The sequence below is a fragment of the Balaenoptera physalus genome, assembly GCF_965194825.1.
Source record: "Balaenoptera physalus genome assembly, chromosome: 7".
NCBI classification, from domain to species: domain Eukaryota; kingdom Metazoa; phylum Chordata; class Mammalia; order Artiodactyla; family Balaenopteridae; genus Balaenoptera; species Balaenoptera physalus.
In genome coordinates, this window is record NC_138886.1 from 95,590,446 (window position 1) to 95,613,323 (window position 22,878).

Below are 22,878 nucleotides of genomic sequence, written 5' to 3' on the forward strand. Positions count from 1 at the left end.
CTTTCTCTCAAAAGAAAAACATGGAAAGAATTAGCCCTACAACCCAAAATTGTGGATCACAAAAAACACGATTAAATAGAGGAAGTTAATTGATAGTAGGATTTTTAAAAAAGCAGACATATAACACTGTAATTGCATCACAGTCATGGCGTAGCATTATAGCTCTGCCAGGATGCTTTGATCAGTCTTGAATTCAGAACCATCTGTCAGCTACAGACTGTGTGAGCCTCCACCCTATTTGAGATCTCCTCTTCTTAGATATCCAAGGGGTCTCCTAATCACTTCACCTGATTCCTCACATTAACCCCCTACCCCCAATTTAAGCTGCTTTGAATGAGTATTTAACCCAAGAGACAAGCTAAAACTGTAACATAATGTATAATTCAGAATATTTGTCAAGCCATGACATCAATATTTTATCAAAAATGTTCATACCAATATTTTCATTAAATACACACACAGACACACACACACACACTCTGTCAGTGCAGGCATAGGCCTAATATATTAAGAACAGATGAGCAATCTAAAAGCTAGAGACACGTTTTTTTCCATAAGATGGCTTTAGTAGCACTTAATTGTCTTTAACTTCATTCAAAACAATTTTGTTAGATTGTATGTGACAGCTGTCATATCCACGTGCATTTTTTAAAAACTTATCAAAATTGGTGAAATTTTGTGTAGCCATTTTAATATTGAAGATGGAAGAAAAAAAGCAACATATTTGGCATATTATGCTTTATGATTTCAAAAAAGGTAAAAATGCAACAGAAATGCAAAAACAATTTGTGCAGTGTATGGAGAAGGTGCTGTGACTGATCGAACGTGTCAAAAGTGGTTTGCGAAGTTTCGTGCTGGAAATTTCTCACCGGACAATGTTCCACGGTTGGGTAGACCACTTGAAGTTGATAGCAATCAAATCGAGACATTAATTGAGAGCAATCAACGTTATACCACGCAGGAGGTAGCTGACATACTCAAAATATCCAAATCAAGTGTTGAAATCATTTGCACCAGCTTGGTTATGTTAATTACTTTGATGTTTGGGTTCCACCTAAGTTAAGTGAAAAACACCTTCTTGCTGTATTTCCGCATGCAATTTTCTACTTAAACGTAATGAAAATGTTCCATTTTTAAAACAAATTGTGACGGGTGATGAAAAGTGGATAGTGTACAATAATGTGGAACAGAAGAGATCGTGGGGCAAGCGAAATGAACAACCACCTACCACACCAAAGGCCGGTCTTCATCCAAATAAGGTGATGTTGTGTATATGGTGGGACTGGAAGGGAGTCCTCTATTATGAGCTCCTTCCGGAAAACCAAACGATTAATTCCAACAAGTACTGCTCCCAATTAGACCAACTGAAAGCAGCACTCGACGAAAAGCATCCAGAATTAGTCAACGGAAAACGCATAATCTTCCATCAGGATAACGCAAGACCACATGTTTCTTTGATGACCAGGCAAAAACTGTTACAGCTTGGCTGGGAAGTTCTGATTCATCTGCCGTATTCACCAGACATTGCACCTTCGGATTTCCATTTATTTTGGTCTTTACAAAATTCTCTTAATGGAAAAAATGTCAATTCCCTGGAAGACTGTATAAGGCACCTGGAACAGTTCTTTGCTGAAAAAGATTAAAAGTTTTGGGAAGATGGAATTATGAAGTTGCCTGAAAAACAGCAGAAAGTAGTGGAACAAAACAGTGAATACGTTGTTCAATAAAGTTCTTGGTGAAAATGAAAAATGTGTCTTTTGCTTTTTTACTTTAAAAACGAAGGCAATTTTTGGCCCACCCAATAGAATTTACTCAGTTCTCTTGACCTTATGTCTTAACAGATGATATAGAGCAGTGGTTCTCAGACTTCAGTGCCCATCAGAATCACCAAGAAGACCTTGTTAAAATGCAAATGTCTAGGCCCCATTGCCAGAGTTTCTGATTTGGTAGGTCTGAGAAAGGGCTCAATAATTTGCATTTCCAAAAAGGGTCCAGGTGCTACTGGTGCTGCTGGTCTGTGGACTACACGTTTAAGAACTACTGATGTGGAAAGTTCTCAGAGCAAGTTCATGTTTATGTTGGTCTGTATTTATGTTTCTCATCTTTAGAGAGTCATCGGCTCTGTGGTCACTCATTACTTTACAACACTATGTCATCTGTATTCCCAGAGTTAGATGGTGAGAAGCTGATATCCCAGATCAAGGAGAAGGTTATAAAGGAGCCATTTCAGTAATAAGGATTTTTCCTGGAAAAAAAAATGATAAGAGGGAGATTTGAGGGTTTCCAGTTACTTCTCCAGCACTTACTGTGCTATAAATAAACAGTCTTAAGTATACAGTTGGGATCTGACAGTATTTCTTTCATAAACTACACTGGGAAAAGCTAATGATGGTGAGCCACAGATGTTTCTAATATCTAGGTGGTCATTATCACCCGCAGTACATCTCTAATTCACAACAAATTTCATAGCCCAGTGATGGCCCATTTTTTAATAGATGCAAAACCAAAAACCAACAATAACACTAATTATTGCCTAGACTTGATATAGCTCTCCATTTTGTCAAATTGTGAAATTCCCACATGCATTCACTTTGCTTAGTCACACAGCTTTTCTGTGAATTGAGGCCATGCCCTGGTGCTTCTTCACTCAACTAATGTTTATGGGAAAACAACAAAAGTTAGGACCTGTGCTCTGTGTGGAAGCCAAAGGTGTTCAGGCTATGGTGACTTCAAGGAGAAAAGGTTACTGTAGAGGAGATGAGACTTCTGCAGAAATTACTGTGGCAGCAAGAAGTGGAGCAGGGCAAGTAGCTGAGGGCTCAGAAGAGAGCGGAGTCGCTTTTTGGTTGGAACGATCAGAGAAGGTTCTATGAAGAAAGTGGTATCTCAGCAGGGTTTCAAAGGTGGACTTGGGTTTTGACAAGCATATGGGAAGAAAAGCAAGGACAGGGAATTAATTCTAAGTGCACCAGAGGCAAACAAGCTCAGAGTATATCCCATTCATAGTAAGTTAAGTGGTTCACTGCTCATGTAAGATCCATGCAAAGGGATAGTGGGAGAGGAGATTAGAGGTGAGAAAAAAGGGGTTGTAAATGCTAGATCCAGGATTGAGAGTTGATTCAGTAGACAACGGCGGCACATTGACGTTTTTGAACAAAGGAATAATATGATCTGGAATCTACCTTTATCACATTCATGAATGGCCCATGACAAAGGAAGAAGAGTTAATGGAAGCAGTGAGATGACTCAAGAGGTGTACTAGTATAGGACTGACCCACGAGTGTACTAATCAAGGCAAGACCCAGGAGGCACCCGTGGGAACAAAAAAGTGGGGTATAAATGAAGGAGAGACAAAATATGGTAACCGATTGTATAAAGTTTAGGTTTTGAGAAGAGTGTTGGTACCATTAACCAAAATAGAAAAGTCAGGGGGAGTGGTATGTTGTAGAGTTGGGGAAGAAAATGATAAATACAAGTATAGACATGTTAGGCTTATACTTCTGTAAGTAAAGCCAGATGGAAATGTTAAAAGCAGCTGGAGACGTGGGGATTGAACTTCAGAAGAAAGTCAGAATAGGCCAGCTTATGCTGCCTTAACAAGCAGCACTAAAAATCCTAGTGACTTGAAACAATCGTGCTTATTTATAACTCACACACCATGGCCACCGCAATTCAGCAAGGAGACTCTGTTCATCAGGGACGCAGTTTCATGGAGGCTCCATTTCAGTGTATTCTCAGTGATCATGGAGACTGGGCAAGGGGAACATGGACAACCAGGAGCCAGTTAGAAAGTTGAGCAAATTTTAATCTCGTGTTAATTTGTGCTGCTTCTTGTGCACGATAGCAGCAGTAGAATCTCTCTTGGAAATAAACATCCCATATTATGATGTCTATGAATATAGGTTTCCTTTTCTACCCTCCCTCCCTCCTTCCTTCCCTCCTTCCCTCCTTTCTTTCCTTCTTTCCTTCCCTTCTCTTTCTTTACTTTTTTGGAAATCACTTATTGTATATAAGTTGTAATCCAGACCTCATGTATCAATGGGGAACTTTCAAATACAGCTATTACCAATACAAAAAAAACAAAAACAAAACTGCTGCCCAGAAGTGTCACATGCCTTTTTTTCCCCCTCACATTTCATTGGCAAAAGCAAGTCATGTGATCATCCTTGAGATCAGGAGAATGTGGATAAATAATCCTACATGTGCCTAGGGCAAAAGAACTGCTATCTGTGCAACTGCTGCTCTGACTCCCATATGTATCATCTAAGACTGAGACCCTTGATGAAGACAGAGCAGTAGATACCATCTTTGATGTAAAGAGGAGAGAGAGTGGAAAGCAAAACTCTAAGGACAGAAACTTAAGGAATACATAGGAAGAACACATACTTACAGAGGCAAAATAAAAACACATAGAAAAGCAAAGGGCTCAGTTTACTAGGGCCACATTCATGAGAAGCATCTCAGAAAGGTTCCTCACTACCAAATCTGGAGATAAGTCAAAAACAGCCGAGGCCAAGGAAAGACCGCGGAGTCTGACGTTGAAGGAGACATGGCTGACCTTCAAGAGATCTGCTTTATGGAGGCGATGGGGTCAGGCATGAAGCCAGACTGAGGAAGGAGTGATCGAAAGTGGAGACAGAACACTGGACTGCTGATAAAAGGAAGGGAAATAAGATGTCCACTTGAGGTAGCAGCAAAATCAAAGCTGCTTTGCTAAATGAAGTCTGGCAGGTTTTCATGTGTTCATTAAGCACATGTTTATTGAACATTTACTCTTGCCAAACACTATTTTAGGAGCTGGGGAGTGAGCAAGATAAGCTTTCTGTTCCCATGAAGCTTATCTTCCAGTGGAAGCAGACATACAACAAACAAGTGAGCAAAGGAATCAATGAGTGAAAGAGATCATTTCCAATTATATTTAGTTCTGATAAAACTAAATAAATTATATTTAGTTCTGCCTTCCCTTCTAAAAGGGAGTCAGAGGGTGGGTGGGGAGTATAGTCTGAAGGGTATGTCCTAGACTAGTCAGGAAAGGCATCTCAGGAGGGGATGCTAAAGGATAGCATCCTTTAGCATGTTGCCTCCTAAAGGGCAAGAAACATCAGCTAAGGACAGATCTGGAAACAAGAGTGTTCCACAGCAGGCAGAATCTCTGAAGGCAAGATCAAGTTCTCATAAAAAATGGGGAGGGGCTTCCCTGGTGGCACAGTGGTTGAGAGTCTGCCTGCTAATGCAAGGGACACTGGTTCAAGCCCTGGTCGGGGAAGATCCCACATACCGCGGAGCAACTAGGCCCGTGAGCCACAACTACTGAGCCTGTGCGTCTGGAGCCTGTGCTCCGCAACAAGAGAGGCCACGATAGTGAGAGGCCCACGCACCGCAATGAAGAGTGGCCCCCGCTTGCCGCAACTAGAGAAAGCCCTCGCACAGAAATGAAGACCCAACACAGCCATAAATAAATAAATAAATTAATTAATTTTTTAAAAAATGGGGGGGGCTTCCCTGGTGGCGCAGTGGTTGAGAGTCTGCCTGCCAATGCAGGGGACACGGGTTCGAGCCCTGGTCTGGGAAGATCCCACATGCCACGGAGCAACTAGGCCCGTGAGCCACAACTACTGAGCCTGCGCGTCTAGAGCCTGTGCTCTGCAACAACAGAGGCCACGATAGTGAGAGGCCCGCGCATCGCGATGAAGAGTGGCCCCCGCTTGCCACAACTAGAGAAAGCCCTCGCACAGAAACGAAGACCCACACAGCCAAAAATAAATAAATAAATTAATTAAAAAAAAAAAAATGGGGATTAGAAGAAACATTTTAAGGGACTTCCCTGGCGGTCCAGTGGTTAAGACGTCACCTTCCGATGCAGGGGGTATGGATTCCATCCCTGGTCGGGCAGCTAAGATCCCACATGCCTCCCGGCCAAAACACCAAAACATAAAACAGAAGCAATATTGGAACAAATTCAATAAAGACTTTAAAAATGGTCCACATCAAAAAAATCTGTTAAAAAACATTAAAAAAGAAGAAGAAACATTTTAGCTAGCTGGTTGTGTGTGCGTGTATGTGTGTGTGTTTGCATGTAAATACTTACAGCAAATGAAGGTCTAGAAGAAATTTGCCTCTCAATGCACAGGATTCTTTGGTTTAGAAGGACACGCCTTCTCCTTCAGGCAACCTACCACAGAACCTGCTTCAGTAGCTTGGGGAAAATTGCTGCAGGGTAGAGATCTGCTGAGGCAGATTCTTTTTCTTGGCGTATTATATTGTGCAGAACGTTTCTTTTTAAAGCTTTTGAACCAGGCTTCTCATGAGAATGCCTTTTATATTGGTACTTGCATTCTCTCCAGTTTCAGTCTTGCAAATTTTAGTCAAACGTTTGTATAAGGTCGACCTTTCTCACATGTGACTGTGGGTATAGGGGAGGTTTTCCTGGGCCTGCTCATGGATTTTTTAAAAAGAGAAGCTTAAACAAATCTCTGCTGAACTCTATGACCAGCCCCACTGGTCTTAGGAAGGCAGTCATCAAGGCCATTATGATCTGAATTAAACCACCACTGGAAAAAAGTACATATATTTTAAATTGGGGGTATGCCAGTGTGGTGGGATGATCTGCTAAAAGATTAATTTGTGTTAACTTTTTTCTGTTTATTCATAATATGTGTTTATTGTCCCCACTGCCCTCCCCTGCTATAACATAAGCTCTACAAGGGCAGGAATATCTGTCTGTTTTGTGTACTGATGTTTCCTCAGTTCCTAGACAGTGCCGGGCACAGGGGAGATGCTCAGTAAGTACTGGGTGAATTCGTCTTTCTTCTCTTTGTAGTGGGACCCTGGCAGGAAGGAAGGTTTTCCTTGGGCTAGTGCCAGAAGGTAGCCAAGTTCCTGAGTGAGGTGTTCTGTCCCCCTCGAAAGCCCTACTCCCGACATGCAGAGAAAAGCCTGTGCTCAGAACAGCAGGCTGGAGATCAAGGGGGACAGAGGTGTGAGGACAGGGTCTCGGGGACAGGTATCAGACCTTCCCGGAGTCTCTGAGTACCAGGGACAGAGGGTGTATCTTGCAGATTGCCAAGGAGAAGGAGGCGCCCCTACTGCTTCCGGGGGGGGAGAGGGCTAGAATGTATTCTTCTGATTTACATAAACTCAAAATTTCCAAAAGATATCTTAAAGGCCAAAATGGGATGAGAGGGTGGGGAACATGGCCACGGTCCACATGTACTTTTTCCACACGTGCTATGTGTATGGGGCAGAGTGTAAGGGCTTTCCAGTCATTTTGTCACCCCAGTCTCAAGACCATCCTGGAGGCAGGTATAAGTGCAATCTCCATTTTATAGGCAAGGGGACTGCAGTCTGGAGGATGGTTTAACCTGGAGCTGGTGGTGGCTAGCGTGGCCTGGAGAGGAAGGGCTAGAGCCACCGTAGTCAAGGACTCACAGAAGGGTCGTGAGCAGGATCTCGGAGCTGGGGAGACTCACCCCAGAACGGAGAGGTCGCCCCCAGTGATGAGTGTGGAGGCCAGGGGCATGGCTTAGAGACAGGTGGGGCAGGTGAACTTGACTGTGGCCTTGGATCCCCGCTCGGTATTTCACAGGGCGGCTTCGTTTTAATATGCCAGCAATTTGGGGAAATCTTGGCCCAGGAGGTTTCAGAAGACAAATTCTGCTTTCAGTACATGCGTTGATGGCGGGAGGTTGGCTTCAAGCAGAGCTCAGCAAAAGCAGGAAAGGTGCGGGTCGGAGAACCCCAGCCCCCGTATAGCCATGCCGTGTTCACAATCCTGGTTCAGTCCCACATTTCCAGTAGGAGAGAAGGAAAACAGAAGAGGGTAAGTGAATGCCAAAAGCCACTCTGCTAAATCTAATTTAAAACAGAAAAATCACCAATGGTCATTTTGGAAATGAGACCCTTTCCGTGCAGAGCTGGGCGGGCTCAATAGCACCCTTCAAGAGAGCGGAAAGCTCATCTTGCCCCGGGCCTTCCATGAAGCATCCTCTCGCCCGTGGGAGGCCAGGAGGGTGTCTGATTTTCCACCTTTCTGCTCCAACAGGCTGGGCACAGGGTCCTCGTTAGCAGAGAAGGGTGCAGAGGAGCTTGGTCTGCATGAACCTGTATTCTCCTGGCCTAGGTCACAGCCACGTGTCTCCTTGTCCCAGTGTCCTGAGGTCCCAGGAAATGTGCCAGGCAAATTCAGGGGGCTCTGACTTAGGGGGTGGGCTTGGGGCCATTCTTTTGTCTTCAGCCTCGTTTCCTTGTCCTCCTCAGGGCTGACCTGAAGGGTCAGCATCTCCAGGGCCAGCTGTGTCGCTCCTGTGCTCGGGCAGAAAACCGCTGCTGTTTGGTGACTGACACTAGCACTGGCTCTGGGAGGAGAGGTCAGACTCGGGCTTCTGACGAGACGGCCAAGGGTGTTTCGTATCTTCTGCTCTGTGAGCACGGTGTGTACTCACGGCGCTAAAGCCCTGTGTCAGATGGATTCCCGCGTGCGCCTCACACTCGGCTGGTCGTTCCTGCAAAGAGGAGCGTCAGTAGGGACGTTGGTCCCAGAGAATCTATTTCCACAGGTTTGAAAAGCTACGGGGCTCTGGGAGCATTTGATGATTGAGAGAGATCAACACCATGTTTGCACCTTTTCAATTCCCCCCCAGACAACCTGAACTAATATGTGAGAACAGAGAAAATTGGTTCCAAGGGAGACAATACTCAGGGTCAGATGACCCTGGCAGCCCCTCCCTCCTCTTTTCTATCTCTCCAGATCGTTAGGGCCAGCACAGTGTCGCCTCTAGGAAACATCCTCTGACCTTTATTAAATATGAAGATTTCTCTCTTCTCTCAGTTCCGATGCTATCTGCTATTTCAATTCCATTCAACCTACGTTTACCAATCTCCTACTTTGTTCCAGGCAAATGAAAACGACAGTGACACCATCCTACCCTCTCGGGGACTTGGAGGGGAGATAGGAATTCACTAGCGCGTCATAGTGCATTAATATATACTGCCTTAGAGTGTTTATTCAACTCAGCTGCATGTGTATATATTTATATTATATAGATATAGATACATATTGATATATAATTGGTTTTCCCATAAGACTAAGCATTTTGAGCATAGGGGAGGTATGTTGTATGATCATTCCCAATGTTCAAGGTATAAAGCAAATGTATAATAATTCCTTCTAAAATTGAAAGGAAATGAATTTGAGGTGGTAGAGCCCTATGGTCAGAGCATCTTCTGGAAGAAAACCAGCAAGTTATTCATGTTGTTACAACTAAGCATTCATGGTTGGTTTCACTTGCACTCTTTCCGCTTGAAAATAACCCTAACCACTTATGTAGTTAGAACAGAATGGAATCCTGCTGCTGATTTCAGGAATACCTTGCGGGCTGATTATTTGCAGGCTTATCTTTTCAAGGCAGCCAAACAGGCCAGGAAGGAGCAATGAGGGATACTCATAAAGGGAAAAAAATTAAGTTGGATCCTTATCCCATACCATACACAGAAATAAATTCCAGGTAGATTAAAGATCAAGATGTAAAAAGAAAACCTAGATGATTAGAATATCTCTTTGTAATCTTGAGATAAGAAAGGCCTTCCTAAACAAGACAAACAAAAACCAAAAAATTCAGGAGGCATAAAGAAAAAGATTGACAGATTTGAGCTTATAAAATTTAAAACTTCTCTAGTAAAGAAAGAAAAAAGTCTTTGTTTTTTTTAAGCCACCAAGTTGGAGAATATTATCCGCATAGATGGAGATCAGTAAGAAAGGTGAATTTTTTAAAAAAGATAATCTAAAAGAAAAAAAGGAGGGGCTTCCCTGGTGGCGCAGTGGTTGAGAGTCTGCCTGCCAATGCAGGGGACACGGGTTCGAGCCCTGGTCTGGGAGGATCCCACATGCCGCGGAGCGGCTGGGTCCGTGAGCCACAATTGCTGAGCCTGCGCGTCTGGAGCCTGTGCTCCGCAACAAGAGAGGCCGCGATAGTGAGAGGCCCGCGCACTGCGATGAAGAGTGGCCCCCGCTTGCCGCAACTGGAGAAGGCCCTCGCACAGAAACGAAGACCCAACACAGCCATAAATAAATAAATAAATATAACATGAATGAACCTTGAAGAAAAAAAAAACTTTAAGAAAAAAAGGATTTTAAAATGACATAAACAGAGAATTTATAAAAGTTTACAAATGGCCAATACAGGATACCTTTATTTTTGTTTCTTAAGGTAAGCTATGCTTTTATTGCTGTTAGTGTGTTTTTGTCTCCATCTTAGCAAAATTCATTTTGTAATATGATTTCACAAAATATAGCACCATTCTGTTACTAAAATCTTTTGGAAAGAAGTAAAGAATTTTATCTTTTGGAGATATTTTACCTCTTTGCAGTCATCTAGAATCCAGGTTTCCTCTTCATGACCTAGAAAAGAGAGGAAAAGTTCACCAGGGCTTCGGCTTTGAGAAGCCACAAATGGAAGATAAAAGTCATGGACCATCATCACCATGGCAGAGCCTCCTATTCATTGCCAAAAGTGAAGCCTCTTTGACTGTCACAGGGATCCAGCGTTCTCAACAGAGATGAGCTAAATGTGTGTTCCTTGGTGGCTTGGAGTAAACAAAGAGTTTATTTCAGCACCAGTGATGGTTCAGACCTGTCTCATTCAAAGGCAAGCTGACTTCAGATCACACATAAAGATAGGATGCCATTGTATCCCCAGGCATTAAGGCCTAAACACTCTCACTTTCTCATCACCTGACCCCATTTCAGGGATAGTCACTTCTATAGCCATGTGTTGCCTTGGTCACCCGGGCACACAGAGCCAAAGAAGAACTAGGAGAAATACATTTATATATCTATGAAAAGGGCTGTCAGGAGAGCTGAGAAGAGAGATTCTGAGAATTGGAGACCGACTTTGAGAGAAACAGGAACAATGGTAACTCAGATAATGAGCTATGAAGGTAAAAGTGCAAGTTTGCTGAGTGTGATTGGAAAGAGAACTAAGAAGTGGATTAAGAAGTGTTGGGAATGTTTGTTAGTCATATGCCTAAGGTTGCTAACATCAGCTTTTTCTAACTCCCTGCCAGGGCTCAAGTGCTGGCAAAGTCAGTAGCACAGGGAAGCTGCCCTGCCATCCTCCCAGCCTTCCTCTTCCCTCCGTTGTGTGGAAACCATGGCATCCAAAAATTATTGCTGGCATGTTTGGAATTCTTAATGAAATTTTTCTTATTTACCTTAACAAGGTGTCAGATGCTAAAACAGGTATCCCACCCATGCTCCTACCTCATGAGTGTAAATATATTGGGCAAATCATTGTCTGTCTTATTTTGCTGTTGCTGCCCTAGTATGAATGAACTCATCCTTCTTTCCTTCTCCTTCCATATCTTCTTCAGCATAATAATAACTGTTCAATTGTATATATTCATAAACATGTATATATAATATATGTCATTTAAATATGTACATGATTATATATTTTAGGGAGTGTTTTGTAATAAATATAAAGTATACACATTATGTGTGGTTTAGAGAGCATTGTGGTGGTGGCCAGGTGCAGAACAGCTGCAGGAATCCAGGAAGGTAAGTCAGCACAATACAGAAGCAAGTGAACCCTGGGGGCATTGTGTGCATCCCACTGGTCTAGAACATTAGTGCCCAGGGGGATGGATTCAAAGGGGGGAGGCAGATCAAAGGCCACCACAAGTATTTATAGGTTTTAAAAAGAGTTACACCCACAGAGGAAAGGGAAATTAGAAATGCAAGAACCATTATGGCACTCAGAGACAAACAACAGGGACAACTGTCTGTCTTGAACTTAGACAAGTAACCCCCTCTCCCAACCCAAGTATTGTCACTTAGGTGACTCTTGGCTGTTGTTCCCCCATTTGGCATAAGCAAACACGAGTCATGCTCTCAACCCAGGCCTTAATTTTCACTGATAGAGTGGCAACAAACATGCATTTACAAAAAAAAAAATCACAAAAGAGAAAATGAAACAATATTTCATGAATAAGAGTCAGAATAAAAAATAAAGACCAGAACTACAAAGACTTCAGATACTGGGATTATGAAATATAGAATACAACCTGATTAACGAAACAAAGTAGGAATTAAAGACACTAGTAAGGAGCAGCAGGTATCAAAGTGATAATGTTCAGATGAAATTTGAAAAATATCCAGTAGAACTTATAGAAGTAAAGACTATCATAAATGAAATATAAAATACTAATCAATGGGTTAAACAGCAGTTTGGACACAGCTGAAGAGAGAATTGGTGAACTGGAAGATAGGTCTAAATAAATTACATGGAAGAAGAGGTGTCAAAAGAGATAGAAAATATGAAAGAATGGTTAGCAAACATTTAAGATAGAGTAAAAATGCCAATATACATCTAATGAGAGTTATAGAAGAAGAGGACAAAGAGAACTGGTTAGAAGCAGAATTTTAAAGCAAACGAGACTGCCCCTTAGTAATGTAAAATGTTAATAATAGGGGAAATTGGGTGTGGGGTATATGTACTACCTTCTATCTTTACACTATCTTTGTGCTTCTGTAAACCTAAAATTGTTTTAAAATAAAAAGTTGATTAGCATATCTCCTCTCCCAGAGAGAGAGAGAGAGAAATTTTCCAAATACTATGAAAGACACAAATCTTCAGTCAGGAAGCCCTATGACTTCCAAGCAGAATAACTAATAAGAAGGTAGACAAAAGAACGTACTTAGACACATTATAGCAAAACTGCAGAAATCAGAGGCAATGACATCTTTAAGACAGCCAGTGAGAAAGGAAAGATAACCACAAACAAGTGATAATTAGACTGACAGCTGACTTAGCAGCAACAATGGAAGTCAGAAAATAGTAAGACAATATCTTCAGTATGCTCAGATAAGATAGTTGTCAAGCTAGATAGATATACTTAGCAGAACTACTTCTCAAGAACAAAGGCAAAATAAAGACATTTTCAGATAAACACTGAGGAAGTTGACCTCCAAACGCTTACTAATTGAAATTCTAAAGTCTATACTATAAAGAGAGACAGAAAGAGAAAGAGAGGAAAAAAAAAAAAAGAATCCTCAATAGGTCTGAGATACAAGAAAGAAGGGTAAGCAAAATTTTTTAAAAATTCTGAATTTGGAAAAATCTTACATTGATGTTATAAAAAATAATATCTAGATTATGAGGTCAAAAAACAATGCTCCCTTTGAAAACTGTAGGGGAATCCTTACTCGTCTACACAGCTTCTGGTAGTTTGCTGGCAATTTTCGGCATTCCTTGGCTCGTAGATTGCTCCTTCTGGTCCTCCATGTTCACATCACCTTCCTTCTCTGTGTGTCTCTCTGTGTCCAAATTTCCCCTTTTTATGAGGACATCAGTCACATTTGATTAGGACCCACCCTAATAACCTCATTTTAACTTGATTACCCATGTAAAGACTCTATGTCCAAATAAGGTCACATTCTGGGGTTCTAGAGGATAGGATTTCAAGATATTTGGGAGAGGGAGGGGGAACAAGTCAACCCGTAACACGATCCCAATTCTAACTGGTGGTTTTAAACTCCGGACTTCACCCTTGGTTCTAATTGCTACTGAATCTTTCTTTCCCACCGCCCATCCTTTCAAACCTCCAAAGCCCGTGGTGCCCATGGTTCCATGCTCCTACACTGCTTATTATGGGCTAAACTGTGTCCTCCCTAAATTCATATGCTGAATCCTAACCCTCAGTACTTCTGAATGTGATTGGAGATAGTCTTCAGAGAGGTGATTAAGTTAAAATGAGGCCAATAGGATGGGCTATAATCCAATATGACTGATGTCCTTATAAAATGAGGAAACTTGGACATGCAGAGAAACACCAGAGAGGTGCATGCACAGAGGAGACACCTTGTGAGGACACAGTGAGAAGGTGGCCATCTGTGAGCCAAGGACAGAGGTCTCAGAAGAAACCAAACTTGTTGGCACCTGATCTTGGACTTCCTTCCTCCAGAACTGAGAAATCAATTTCCGTTGTTTAAGCCACCGAGTCTATGGTCTTTTGTTCCGCAGCCTGAGCTGACCAATCCACTGCTCAAAGCCCCTCCTGGCTGCATCTGGCAGTGCTCCTGAGCACTGTCCCCAGGCCTAACTCCCTCCTCCCCTCTGTGGGCTCTTCCTTGACTTACATCTCAGTGTGTGAAGTCCATGGAGCCGTCTTATCAGTTTAGGTAGGCGGCATGGCCACCCACAGGGTTTGTTACGCTCCCAACACTGTCCAGTGTGGCCTTTGATGCCACAGCACCTGTGGCTATGATGAGGGGCGATGGGAGCAGACCGAAGGATGGATTCCAGCAGCCGGTTTGAGACTATTGCTGGGCTCAGAGGATGTGAGAGAGGATCACGTGAACATCAGGCAGCTTGCTGAAGGAGAAGCGTGACTGAAAAGCTCCGTTGAGACTTGAAACTCTTGTTTATTCCTGTAGGTCCAGCAGTGCAGAAAGAAGGAAGCCAGCCCTTCTAGCCTCTTCTACCTCCACATTGTCATCAGGCTCTGGATTTTTCCTTCCTTGGATTTCTCCTGGAAACAGCTTCCTTTACTTGGTGGATATCCAGATGTTCCCCTACCCCGTGGGGCTTTCCTTCTTCTTCTGGTTCTCCACTTGTTTCCTGGCCTCTCCTGCATAACAAGGGTTAACACAGTAAAGAGCCTTGAGTGTTGAACAACTCACTGTTCTGGGCTCCGTGGACACGGCTGTGGTCAAGGTTGACGTCAGGAGTTTATATTCTTGTGCTCTGGAGACCGTAGTTAAACAAACAAGAAAACTTTCGGGGAGCCAGGTGCTGAGAATTAAGATGGGGAGATGAGATGGCAATTGATCAGGGATGGCTTTAGATCAGGTGGCCTTTGGTGCAGCTCTTGGGGTTGGGGAGCAATTGACAATTTATGATCGACAGTGCTCTTACTCAAGCTGTGAAAGCACCAGGTACACAACAGAGTTCTGGCCTCTTGGCTCTAAGTTACAAAAAAGTAAATGTTTGCTTATCTATACCAGACAGAGGGGGTAACCAGACCCGGTTAGAAAGTGAATAAAAAGTGCTCCCAGGTCCCATTTCCTTTGCCTATTTAAAGGGGATTTTTAGCCATCTGGAAGTTTTCTTATCAGACATTTGATAAGGAAAAAGGATGTTTTGAAAGGTTGTTACCCAAGAACACATAAACCAGGAGAAACATATTTAAGCTACCCTGGTACCTTCTTGAATTCCCAGACATTGAAAGGCCATTTAAAAGTGACTTGGGATCCCAAAGCCAGGCTGTCCCTTAGGCCCCAGCACTAAGTCCAGGGGAGCCCTTTCAGATGGGTACACTTTTGCCAAGGGTCTGAGGGCAAGGGAATGTAGCATCCCAGGTCTTACAGACATGCCCTGTGGAGCTCTGTGGCAGCACTCTGTGGGAGGGGCGCAGGGGAGGGGGCTGGGGGCCATACGGGGAGCATAGGGGGTGCCAGGAGCAGCTGGAGCCTCAAGGCCTCCCCTCAACCTCACCCCAAAATGGCAGGAGAGAGCGCTTGGCTCTTATCGCTGATGCACTGATGTTCATTCCAGGGCCAGCACACTGACCTTCAGCTCAGAAAGTGACTTCTTGGTCAATTGCTGCTTTGGAGGGACCTGCCAGGATTTGAAATGAAGCAGCAGTTCTTGTAACATCCAGTCATAAATCTAAATCTTTTTTTTTTTTTTTAACTGAAGCAAAATAGTGAGATAACTTGATGTTTCGCATGCTTAAATTTAGAACAGATTATAGCAATTGAATACCCACATCATAAGCTGCTTCATTTAAGCACAACACACGTACCCAGGCTCAGCTTCATGGGATTTGAGTCTCGAGAGTGATTCTTCTTCTGCCAAAGTTTTTAAATCTTAGGCTGACTAATAAATTTCAGCCTGAGGATGAGGCCACCTGATCTCCAGTCCTGGCCCTCACTGGGTTGAGCAAAGGTGCCTCTCTGGGCCTCAGGAAATCCCTCTCTGAGATCTCACAGTGTGGTGCGCACACACTGTGTGGTGTGTACACATGGTGTGGTGTGCAATGCCCAGCTCTTGTGCCCAAAGTGTATCATCCCAGATGACCACAGGTAGTCTTTGGGATGATGTGAGCAGAGAGATCTATGAGATTACATTATGAATCTATGGCTAATAATGGCTATTAATAATAGATGCCACTCACCCAGTACTTCTCATGTGCTGGGCACTGTTGCAAGCATGCTTTGTTTGTCTTAATTGTCCTAGTTCTCATTCCTCATTTTACCAATGAGGAAACTGAAGCCCAGAGAGGTTAAGTAACTTGCCCAAGCTCAAACAGCTCTAAGCGGGGAGCCAGGATACAAACCCAGGCATGTGAGTGCACCCTATGCCTTCTAGCCTTTGGGTATCAGCCCTGAGATCTCCCCACCAGCACTGACATGGAGGGATGAGAATGGGATGGAGCTAGAGAGCGAGCTGACTCAAAGATGGGGGTGATTGTCTCTGGGCCCGTCCCAGAGCTGGGGAGAGAGAGACGTGGAGGCAGGAGGGATGAATAAATACAAAATGGGTGATCCAATTTAGAAAAGAAAAAAAAAAAAATCATTGCCCCATGACCATGAGCAAGGTGCAGTGTTTTAAAATTTCCCTTTCAAGATAATTGCTGTAGACCTTAGAAAAATAAATCTAATAGAAGAAAAAAAGAAAGGCAAAGGGAGCCCAGTGATTTGAGTATGAATATTCAGGTTTAAAACATCTTTTCCCCTTGAAATACACCCTCTTACCTTGGTGGAAAGTCCTGTTACTTTAGCTTTGTCTCAACGCTCACTCTGAAGGCTGGCTGGGCTTGTCAGTCAGGACCATCTGTGCTGGAATGAGGTTTCTTCCAAAGACCTGATTATGATTTTTCTTGGAGCTACACCTGACCTCATACACTTAAAGAGGAACGTCTTCCCTTCTGCTTGCTGTCTCCCTTCCTGCCTAAATAGGTGTTTGCCTGATACTCTACAGGCAGGATAGCGGGAGGCAGGTTATTGGGTTTTCGGAGAAACCGTTTCCTTTTCGTAGGACATAGCTGCAGAACCCGGGAAGTGCAGAGATTCAGCCAGAAATGTTTGCGGGCTTTGCCTGAGGACAAAACATCCAGAACAAAGTGAAGCATTTAGTCAAAGCCAGTGGACCTAATCTTTCCAACCCTTTGTTTTTTTTTCCTACTCAAAAGTTGTTAGAATGAATTCACCTTGCTTTTGGTGGGTTTTCTTGTGGATATTTGTTTGGACTGACTGCATTTATACACATGCTTGTCAATAGTTTCAGCCCTTCTGTGACCTAATCTGGGCCCAATTGATAACTATTACAAGGCGGGTGCTATGAAGATGAGGAAATGGGAGAGAGTGGGCTTCACAGAAAATTATGAGAGCCCCTGACTTTAGAGGCTTCCATTCAAATGAAGCCACCATCTAATGTTTAAATAGGTCCATTTAAATAAATGCATAAAGTACAAGAGACTCATCCCTCTTGTTGGAGCCGGATGGTTAAATAAGACTGAATTAGAGATATTATTATTGATAATAATGGTAAACGACACCATTTATTGAGCATCTATTATGTGCTTGGCAACATTATCGTGTGGGAGGTACTATCTCTATTTGGATGACAGAAAGCAGACCCTGTGAGGCGCCAAGGTCACAGAGCAAGCAGTGGCAGAGACGCAGGTCCGAGTCCAGAGTCTGTGCTCACGTGGCCCCAGATGAAGAAAATGAGACACAGATTCTCATGATGTGACTTACTCATGCACGGGTGCAAAACTTGCTAATGAATAAAGCAAAATAATAATAAAAGGAGCTGGTCTGAGGACCTGGGATTGCCTGGGTTCAAAACTGAGTTATAAATACAATTCCAATCATGAAACTCTCCATATGACACTGGATACGTTACTTAAACTCTCTGAGCCTCTACTTCTTCATCTCCAAAATGGGCTAATAATGCTTAGTTCATAGCATTGTCATGAGGCTTAAATTAGATACACCATGTTATGTGCTGAACTCAGGACTTGGCACATGGTATGTAATTGATAATGTTGGTTATTGTACGGGTCTTCAGTGAGAGCAGGTGACTATTTGTCCAGGGTGCTTTTCTTGACCTTTTACCCTCATGCCTCCACCTCCACTGCTTCCTGCAGGAGTCCTGCAGTGTCAGCCATTATGCTCTTATACTGCTAACTCCCCTTGAGGTCAGAGAAGCAGATGGCTGGGGATGGAAGGCAGTCAGGACCTTGGCCAACATGCCAGTTGAAGGTCCTGGCCAATGGCCTTGACTTTGCCAGCGCAAACCTTTTTTTATACCTGACAAGGCAAACTACCACGTGTCAGGTCAAGACAAGAACAGGGGTGTAAAGAGAGAGCCAGCCCATGAGATAGGAACAGGGGTAGGTCAGAGACCCCCTGGAGGTCACTTTCAGCCCTATGATTTGATATTGGCATAAAACTGAAGGCAATACATTGAACTCTGAGACATTCCCACCTCCCACCTGACCTCAGTCTGGGCAATCTTCCTGTTAGTCAAGAGAACAAGCCATAAATCTCCCTGTGGACGGGAGTGCTGGGTGCACAGTGAACTCTGCTGTCTCGTCTGTTTTCCAGAAAGGGTTGATGGATCCTTCTCCTCACAGTTATTTCAGCACAGTAGAATTTCAACAAGACAGAAATAGAAGACAGAACGGTTGGTCCTGTCAAAAGCTCTTAATATAATTATGAGAGTCAGGCCTCTGCACATACCACCCCCCAGCCCACGAATAATTAGGGTGCGAGAGGCCGGGAACTGAATGGCGGTGGGGGAGGCGTGGGGAGGGGCGGCAGGCTGAGGACGTGGTGATTAGTGTAACGGCTGCTGCTTCTCTGCTGGGATGCCCCGGTCCTGCAGACCCCCTGGGAATTCTGCAGCTTCATAAAAGCTCCACTTAGAGCTTGGATCATCCCAGGCAGCAATTAGTGGCTCTAACAGTTTCAGCTGATGGCCTTATGGCTGTCCCGCCTCAACTCCCTTCACTGAAGGTTACTTACATAGAGCTATGCCCTCATCACCCCCGACACCCACAGTATATGCAGAAGGTGGCCGGGACATGTAGGCCATGGCACCAGGCTTCGGGTCTGATGGGGACCTCAGAGGCAGGCCCAGCCTGAGCATTCGGGCTACCAATGGGAAAGCAGAGGCCCTCTTCCCTTGAATATTTCCTTTCTGTTTAGTGTTTAATTTTCTCTCTGAAAGGCAATCTATGGAATGGAAAAAAAAAAAAAAAAAAAAAACCCAGTCCCTAAAGTCCATTCGAGCTTTCTCTTCTCCAGGTTAATTTCCATTCTAATGCTTATGTAGCCCCCACCGCAGTGTTAGGCATTTGTTACTCTAATTCTGCAGCTATTCTCCCCAGGGTTTGCTGTTTTGTCAGGGGCCTGTGCTGTTCCATTGCAGGGTTTGGAGCAGAATTACCGAGCTCAGTGTCAATGGAGGGGCTCAGGAGGGGCCCAACACCCAGGGAAGGAGCTCTCCATGGATTCTTTCTTCCCAGCCCCAGAGGTAGGCTGTCCTTTAGCTCTGCTGGCCGCCACCGGGCACCACAGCATCCATTCTACACTGGGGGTGAGGTGACAGAGCCCCGCGCTCCGTACACGGAACAGACTTGGGTCCCCAAAACCTGCTCCTTCATGATTCTGCACTTGGCCCCTGCTGACAGCGGTGCTGACTGTATCTTTAAGAGACACCTCAGCTTAGTCCTTAAAAGTGCTCTCTTGAGTCAAACTGGATTGCTTTGGTTTGAATCTAAGAACTGTCACTTACCAACTATGTGACTTTGGACAAGTCCTTTAACTTCTCAGTTTCACCATCTGTAAATTGGATACCAACAGTACAGGGCATTAAATGAGTTACCATTGTTCTTAGCATTAAATGAGTTTATAATAGATATAAATTGCCTGTAAGAGTGCCGGGCACAGAGTCAGGGTCAGCAGGTGGTGGCTATAGTCACTATTACTGTTATTAGTCCCTCCTGGGGATGGCCTGGCTGCAGAGGCAGGAGCTGCGTGCCCAGCAGGATGTGCCCTGCATCTCAGCAGCGCAGGGTGTGAAGGGGTGGCCATCCCTGCTGGGTCCACCGGATGCCAACTGCTTGGTACCCACACACTGGATTCTCCTGGACCAATGGGCGCTCCCATCCCTTCACAGGCTCCATCCTTATCCCTCTCACCCGAATGGCCTGGGGACTCCTGGAATGTGACCTATTTGAGGAGGACAGGCAGGCAGGGAGGAAATCAGGAATTCTGATTCTCATCCTCAGAGGGAATCAGTCCCTAGGCCATGGCCACTCAACTAGTAAGTGGCATTGCAGGAGCTCACACGCACACTGGCGTGACTCCCAGGGGCACACTTGCCTACGAGGCCCCTTGGGGTGACGACCCTTTTGCCGGGGGCCGCTCTGTGTCATCCCAGGCTGTGGAGTGGTGAGTGGTGTGAACGGTTCCAGCAGCGAATCTCGGAAAACCGAAGTGGGGCTGTTTCATAGCCTCCAAAGGCTGGAGACAGGCTCTGGTTCGAGACTCTCCAGGAGGGAGAGGCTGGCCGACTTTGAAGACCTCACCGAAAGAAGCCTCTCCAGACACAGTGTGAGCTGACACCTTCAGGCCAAGTGTGGAGGACAGAGCCTAAAACGCCTGGCCACCAGTTCCACCTTACGGGACCCAAAGCCTCACCGATCTGTGCCCCTGCCCACTGGCAAGGGCCGCCAGGATCAAACCAGAGCCTGCTCCCTGCTGCCCAAGGGCCCTCCCTCCCTGGCACGTGTGCATAAATCCTCGGCTCCCACCAAATGAGCGTCCAGGCAGGAGGATGGGCAGCTGTCTCTGTCGGCCACCCCTCTGCAATTTCCCGACTTGATTTGCGGCGCGCCGCCAGCTGCACAAGTTGGCTGCTCCGCAGTGTAGAAACGCAAACTGGAAGTCCGCGGGCACGTCAGAGCTCCCCGCTGCACTGGGCCTCCAGCAAGCCGGGCGGGGTCCAGCGAACCCCAGGAGTGTGGATCCCCTGAGGGCTGTTCTCGGCCTTGGCGTGGTCACACCTCCATGTCTGCAACCTGCCCCCCCACCCCCTCCCACCCCTTGCCCAGGGCTTTCCGTGCTGGACTCCCCCTTCAAAGAGGCCAGGCCCTTCGCCTGCCTGTGATTCTCTCCCTGTTCAGGCTCTGGTTATATCACCTGGGGAACGGCTGTTTTAGGCTGGATTTCCCTAGATCAAGAGTATTCCAGCTTTGTTCCCGGCAGGCCAGGCAGCCCCAGGGTGATCTAAGGAGCTGCCAATGTCTTTGGTGTTGGTCACTTCCCAGCCATAACCTCCTCAGGTCCTGGCTCTCCTGTGATCTTTACATACCATGATCAGCAAAGGTCAAGGATCTGGGCCCCTAAGGCACTCCCTTGTCAGTCTAGAGCCTTCACTGCCCCTGTTAAGAGATCCATCTTCCTGAGGCCCTTACAGAAGAGGAGGGGAGAAGTGTCGAGGACAGAGCTTGGCTTTGGGCCCAGATCTGGGCTCCAGGACTGGAATGCTGAGTAGCTCTGGGCAAGGGATAATTCTAGCACTCAGAATGCTCCCCACACAGTAAGGAGAGTGGTAGCTCCACTAACTGTCATTATGTGAGCAGCCCAGGCCACTGTGCACACTCAGTGCTCCTCAGATGCCTGTGAAACCATTTCCCATGAAGCCCATGACACCCCGGCTGCTGGTGAGCTTGGGCTCCTGCTGAAAGCAGGCTGTGCTTGTTTGAATCTGGGAGAAAGGGAAAGGAATGGTCTTGAACCTGGCTGCCTCCGGAAAAAGGTAGCAACAAAATCCAGAGCTTCCCTGAGCAGGAGAGCTAGGCATGGAAGGGCACGTGCAAGAGAAAGTGAAGAGGAGATGGCAAGGGCGCCACACATAACTTGCCTATTTTGCCTTTTCGCACATCCTCAGGCGACTTCCAGATTCTGGAGTTTCCTGCCCAGCCACCCTCCATAGACCCAGCCCCTCGCTTTGCACCTCATTCATGTCCCATGGTTTCATGGTCTTGTTCTTTGCAGGGACAGCTGATTCCCAGCGCTGATCCTTGAGACTGCAAACACTTCTCTGTGTTGGGAGGATGGTCGGTAGAAACATGTGGTCTGCTCAAGGCATTCTGGAGGTTCTAAAGATTGGGAGTTCTATGGAAGAATTGGAGGAGGTAGACAGGCAGGACTTTCAGCTAACAAGCCTCCTGGGGCACTTTGGAATCCCACCACAGGCCTCTCTGCTGGCACAGTTGACGGCCAGGAAAAGAAGTGAACAGCTGCCCAGAGATGTGTGTGACTGAAAGATCACGCTGTTGGATGCATGGATTGGTCCTCTTGGATCTTGGGAGGTGTGCTGGCGGGGAGAGAGGTTGGTCCCACAGAAGAGCCTGGCCCACCACGTGTCCGTCTGGCTGTGGGGCCCATACTGCCTCCCCCGGGGGCTGCCTGCATGCAGAAAGGCAGGGAAGTCTCAAGGAACAAGATGCACGAGCTGGGCAGGCGTGCAGGAGCCAGCAGCACACCTGGGTTCCTTCCTGTCCTGGGGAAGCCTCACAAGGAACCAGCAGCCCCTACCCCAATTCTGTCCCATGAGAGTATCCCGAATACAATCACAGAAGAGGTATGTTGGTGCATCTTCAATGCTACAGACATAAATTAGACAATTTCCCTGATACCTGAACTGCCCCACATGACATTTGATTTAATTCTTCATAACCAGCATCAGTGACTACTGATCTCCAAAGCAATGAATGAAGCTGCCCAAGGTTCTGCCGAAGAAGGTGGGTACTGCCCTGGCCAGAGGTGTTCTGAGCCATCAGGCACCACTTCCCCCCCTTAGT

General features: G+C 45.4%; 2 long non-coding RNA genes across 3 annotated transcripts; both read right to left on the minus strand.

The window, feature by feature from the left end:
* Positions 1 to 729: 729 nt before the first annotated feature.
* LOC309664510 lies at positions 730 to 16,952 on the minus strand. Of its 2 annotated transcripts, none has more exons than XR_014265859.1 (5): positions 16,754 to 16,952; positions 14,135 to 14,625; positions 10,356 to 10,396; positions 3,658 to 3,750; positions 730 to 1,629 (listed from the first exon to the last, which is right to left on the minus strand). It is a non-coding gene; the product is annotated as an uncharacterized lncRNA (long non-coding RNA). The 2 variants fall into 2 exon arrangements; XR_014265860.1 differs by having other exon boundaries at positions 730 to 2,245.
* A 17-nt stretch (positions 16,953 to 16,969) lies between these two features.
* Positions 16,970 to 22,242, minus strand: LOC309664551. Its single transcript, XR_014265919.1, has 3 exons — positions 22,029 to 22,242; positions 19,803 to 19,849; positions 16,970 to 17,096 (listed from the first exon to the last, which is right to left on the minus strand). It is a non-coding gene; the product is annotated as an uncharacterized lncRNA (long non-coding RNA).
* Between the last annotated feature and the right edge of the window lie 636 nt (positions 22,243 to 22,878).